At 31.7% G+C, this 6,092-nt stretch overlaps 1 non-coding gene across 1 annotated transcript; it reads right to left on the bottom strand.

Annotated features, from left to right (window-relative positions):
* Positions 1-4,771: 4,771 nt before the first annotated feature.
* Positions 4,772-4,844, bottom strand: TRNAR-UCU (transfer RNA arginine (anticodon UCU)). Its single transcript has one exon. It is a non-coding gene; the product is annotated as a tRNA-Arg (tRNA).
* Positions 4,845-6,092: the final 1,248 nt, after the last annotated feature.

Below are 6,092 nucleotides of genomic sequence, written 5' to 3'. Positions count from 1 at the left end.
TTTACCAAACGCTTTTTGCCTCCTGTTTAGAGTTAAAAAGCAAAAAGCAGTTCCGAAAATTGAAAACAAACGGTTACTAAATAAGAAATGTGTTTTGTAGAAAGAAGAATAATGATTTTGTCAATATCAAATAAATACAAACAACTGTTAATAAAAATTCTAAAAATAAGTTTTCATAAAAAGCTTTAAAACTCTATTATTTCTATTAAAAGAGCTAAATATTGTTGTTATATAAATTTAATCAAATATTATATTTTATGCGGTTTAAAATAAAACGATAAACACTATTTCGAAAAGCTGAAATAAACCTCTACTAAATTAGTAACCAAATTTAGGATCTAAGTTTATCCTTAATTCTAAATTAACTTTGATGCTATGGGCTTTTCTTAATGAGAGTGATAAGTGTGAAGATTAATTAGACATAAGGCCAAAGAAGAGAAGTCAAACGATAAAGTCCACGTGAAATTACAACAATTTTGCAACTCTCCAACAACTTTGGACCACACCATGTCTTGAGGTGGTTATTGATTAAGAATGTACTCTATTCAATTAATTTAATCAAATCCAACTTTTATTTAATTCAATTTAATTAAATCCAAATTAATAAAAAAGTTGTTCTTAAATTAAAAATTTTAAGAAAAACATTAGAGTTTAATTAATCTTATCTGAAAACGTTAAATTTAAATTTATATTATTTTATATGTTGAGATTAAATCTGTATTTTTTTTCTAAAATATTAGAGTTCAATTTGACCTTTTAATCCAAAATTATATTTTACCTTCATCTTGATAAATATGGGTAAATTTCATTAATGGTGTACAACCTTTGATTCATTTCACACTTTGGTGTACAACCTTCAATTTGTCTCACTAATATGTACGAACTTATAGATAACCTCCTACTTTGGTGTACATCAGGTAAAAATGACCGGTCAACGCGACACGTCAGCTTTGACCGGTCAAAAAGTAAAAAAATTGATCCATCACATGTGTTATTACTAAAATACCCCTATTTTTTAGTCTTCCTCCTAAAACCACCATTAAAGGACCTTATCTTTCTCTCTCTTAAATATCATCTTAGGCAAATTAAGGTCTCTTCATCTGGCTTTATACCTTAGATCAAATTAATTTTTGTCATCGATTCATCACGATTCACGCCATTACCATCTTCTTTCTCTCCCTTTTATTGTTTCTCTCTGTTCTTTTTGTCCAAAACTGAACCCTTTAAATCTAAACTGAAAAAAGAGCTCCCAGGAAGAGATTGAAACCGATTATATATGAAGAAACACTTGTAAATCCAATTGTTTCTATGGGAATAAAAAATGGATTATCAATTAAGGAAAAGAAAGATAATCCAAACCAAAATGTCTAATTCAAGTATCATATTTCAATTTGCAAAATCATCCGTTCGTAAGAAAATGAAGAGTATAAAGGCAATGATTGTCTTAATACCAAATTAGTTTGAAGAGCACCCAACCCACAACAGCAAGCAATCAACAGCATAAAGGCAATGGATTATATATACAAATTTTTTAGTTGACAAAATCGAAAAACTCAAAAAGGGGAAATTGAAAAATGAAAACAATATCAATGTATTGGATATGAGAAACGTTGGAGCAATAAATCCCTCGTGAAAAATGATGAACTCTTACGGAAATTAGTAGAGATACACGTTTATCCTTCTTTCTCTTGCTAACATAATTTTAATTGAAAGCTTTTGAGAGAGAGAGGAGTTAGAGAGAGAAGAGTTGTAAGGAAGAAGATGATATGGAAGCCAAAGAGATGGGGTATTTTAGTAATTGAACATATGGTGGGTCAATTTTTAACGTTTTGACCGGTCAAAGCTGATATGGCGCATTGGCTTCGCGTTGACCGGTCATTTTTACCTGCTGTACATTAAAGTGAGAGGTCATCTATAAGTTCGTAGATATTAGTGAGACAAATTGAAGGTTGTACACCAAAGTGTGAAATGGGATAAAGGTTGTACACCATTGATGAAATTTACCCTGATAAATATAAGTGCAATTCTAAACTAAAACATAAAATTACTAAAATATAATTCTTTTCACTAACTTCAAACTAATATTATATTTTTTTCCCCTCTCTTCATGTAACCAAAACATAACAATGAATTTTTAAAGGAATTCATGGGTGAACGGTTAAAGTGTTCAACTCATAATTCACGATCAATCATTTAGAATTTGATATTTATTTATTTAAAAGGGGAATTTGATATCTTTTTAAATTTAGATATTAATCGTGATATTAATAAGAGGTGACTGTTGTGCTTCTTATAACGAATATATTAATTGTGAGATTTATAACCTTAGAATGACTGTTGAAGACGACGACTAATGTTCTTGGATCTTCCTTAGTGAACATACATGTTAGAGTGAGAGAAGAATGTTCTTCTCATAATTACTTTGATGTCAAAATCAATAAATATAGAAAAAAAGTTCAATCCTTCTAAAATTAAATGATAAGTTACTAGGTGGAAGTTACATTTAGATTTGGAAGTCAAATCATGTATATGTTTAAGAACATGGATAGAAAAAAGTTGAAGGTCATTAAAGAGTGAGATAGAGGATTAATCACGTGTTTAGAGTTATACCACTTTCTATCGTACTTATTTAGAGGCTCCAATATGCTTTGCATCAAATTTTAAGGTATAGAATCTATTAAACTTGGATCCAATCACCAAACATGGTGCAACGATTGAGAGTTCGCATGGATCCATACATCTTCTCATCCATTAATGCAGTTGAAATCCCCAGCTACCATCTAAGGTCCGGTTATAGAACCTTTCAAGGCCCGTAAATAATAATAAAAAAGCTCATTTAAGCAGCATTGAGGCCGAATATAAACACTAGCTAGTGAAAACCATGAAAATCCATTTAACAGCCCACCAACCAGGGTAATTTTAACATGAAAGAATTGTTTACAAGCAGAGATAACGGAAAAGATAACTCTCCCCCTATCCCAAAAGACCCAAATTCATCCACTGAAGCCTTCGGCTTCTATAAGCTCACAACCAGTAAAACCCAAAAACTTTTGCAGCCAATCCGCAGGAGTCCCCGTAATCCGCATTTCAGACAAAACAAGAATAACTAGATCAAAAGTACAAACCAAGCATTTCAAAGCTCGTTGGGAGGTACTATTCCCAGATCCAAAGGAGTTCCAAGAGATAATCTTTATCAAAAAATACCAAAAGACGAACCCAACCAACGCAGGACACCCAAACACCACGAGGGAGCCTCACTAACCCCGAACACGCCGAGCCCTGTCGCTTATTGAATCTATCTACATATTAAAACCAGCTCCTGGCATAATTCCCCAATGTGCAAGGATCATGAGGAGTCTCAAAAGCACCCAGACGCACGACCCATGACATAATAGTATCATGCCTTAGGTGTTTTCTCCGAATAGGCCTATCAGATTTAGCATTCGCCATCATCTCCTAACCCCCAGTGATCACGGCCGATGTTTTCCAAAGGGATGCATCCTACGTTAGTGGAGTGAATATATTATGCCGACTGGGCATAGTGAACTTCCTTGAGCATGGAGAAGATGTCGAAGCACGAGCACTGAACTTACCAATCCCTCATCGGACCATAGTACCTACTTTTCTACTAACATAAGGTTGCACAACAAATTTCGTAAGCGAGGGACCCACTGCCAACAGAATCAAAATGGTTTCGAATGTCATCCATCCATGGCTGCTCCACATTCGCCAATGGTTTGACCCCACCTCTACTGCGCCCCTGAAACTTTCGAAAAGGAATCATCATCCAGGGTCCGTAACCATCTCCACTCTATCCCTGATTTCATTCGTATATCTCGGAGAAGTAAATGGACGACTCAGACTATCAATAGTGTCAGAACCACCTTTAGAACCAATAGGTGCAGTAACCCAAGTGATGCTTTGGTAGTTGTAATTTTGCTTAATGTATTAATTATCTATTGGCCTAATACATCACCATTCTGAACTTGTCCATAATAGTAGATTGACTCCCTCAACTTTGCAGGTGTCTCACCAGTTCCCTGAACTTGCTTATTTCGTATTACCAGCTCCCTAAACTTGTCCATAAAAATTTATTAGCTCACTGAACTTTGCAAATGTCTCACCAGTTCCCTAAACTTGTTTATTCCATAACAACTAAATACAAAAACTTATTAAACCTAAATTCTAAAAATACATCTTCATCTATTTGTGAGGTAAATTTTTTCTCTTCCCCTACCTTTTACCCCTAACGTTAGTAGCCAAGAGAAAATTTACCCCTAACGTTGATAATTTGGGTCAATTTCAGATACTATTATAAAACACAAATTTTTTTGTTCCTTATTTTGCACCAATTGCATATCGATTCGTTCTAAACAAAGATTTCATATTTTTTATTATTTAATAATAGAATTGGAGATTGATATTTATAAATTTGGTGATTTTTTTTACCAATTCATACAAAAGACAGTATTTTTTATATTTTTTTCACATCCCAACATATATTTGTGATTTGTTACTGATAAAATGACGCACGTGTGAAGTGTATATGACAAGATTCATGACCGAGAAGACAGTTTGATGAATTATTTCTCAAATTAACTAAATTTATCAATATTATGGGTAAAATTGCGACATTTTAGATGTTATGGGTATTTTGATACCTTAAAGTATTATGGTTTTTGTATTTAGTTGTTAGAGAATAAACAAGTTTAGGGAGCGTATTAGGCCTCTATTTATATAAAAATTTATGGATCACATGAAAAGAAAAAATCACGCTCAGTGGGACTCGAACCCACAATCCTTTGATTAGAAGTCAAATGCCTTATCCATTAGGCCACGAGCGCTTAAGTTGTTTAATATTATATTTATTATGGAGTCAAATTTTTTATTTTTAAAATCATCATTTTCAAAGCTTTCTCTTTTTACACATTCACTTTCTATTTGTTCACCAAACAACACCTAAATGACATAAAAAAATGAAGAATTAAAGTTGCTTAAAATGTCAGTATGTCTTTGAATTTTTCAATTTTTAAGTCGTCAACACTCATTTTAATTTTAAGGTCCTTATTTTTAACAAAGCAAAAATACTGCAGTCATTTCCTGATCGCAAAAAGAAACCTCAGTCCCCATTTAAAAAAGAAAAATCTATAAATACCTATTTAACAAAACGTAAAAATACATAGAATTTTTTTTTACTGTACCCTTAAATCATTTCGGGACTAAAGTTTTGTTGTTGTTGTACCTGAACTCAAAATCAAATTGAATTAAATAAACAAAGTAATTTTATTTATTTATTTTAGAAATAATTGGTACTAATGAGTAATTTGAATACTAATTAGTATCTTTAGGGGAGTAATGATGGAGATGGATTGAATTGGGCATTGAAACCCACATAACTAACTAAATATTGGTTGGTTGGATTGATAATGGTTTAGTGGGTCTCTTATAAATTATAATGAATATCTAAATTAAGGTTGACATAACATAACATCATTCAAATCATAACAAACATTAGAGAAATTATTGGTCAACTTCTATTAATTACTTAATTAGTGATGTATCTTCTCTAATGGGCCCATTCTCATTACTTTGTATTTAGCCATAATTGAGTCATATCATTATCATAACTACCAAGTATTATTATTATTATCATAATAATGAAATGGAAAAACTACCAAGAGCTAGCATAACTTTTTATAAGTACATAAAAATGTTTCTTTTATTTTTATTTTTATTTTGGACTAATGCATTTGTTGTCTATATATTTCTCAACTTTTTAAAAGTTCCAAATGACTCCATATTCTTGTCCAATTATATTTAATAACCTAATTTTTTCAATCGAATTTGTTGGACGTAGAAAAATGAACACATTTTTTCTCATGTGTCAAAATGCTGGATAGATAAATAATTAGAAACTTTTGCAAGTTCAATGTACAGTTAAAGTTTTGGAGTTATTGAATGCAACTCGATAATAATAAAGCATTATTGAGAGGTTATTTTGAAACATTTGAAAGTTCAATGAGGTAGTTGAAGTTTAGGACCAACTACAGAAGACAACAAATGTAGTTTTATTTTTATTTTCATTTTTTATA

Source organism: Euphorbia lathyris, chromosome 2, assembly GCF_963576675.1.
Source record: "Euphorbia lathyris chromosome 2, ddEupLath1.1, whole genome shotgun sequence".
Classification (NCBI taxonomy): Eukaryota; Viridiplantae; Streptophyta; class Magnoliopsida; order Malpighiales; family Euphorbiaceae; genus Euphorbia; species Euphorbia lathyris.
This window is presented reverse-complemented; position numbering and strand designations above follow the sequence as displayed.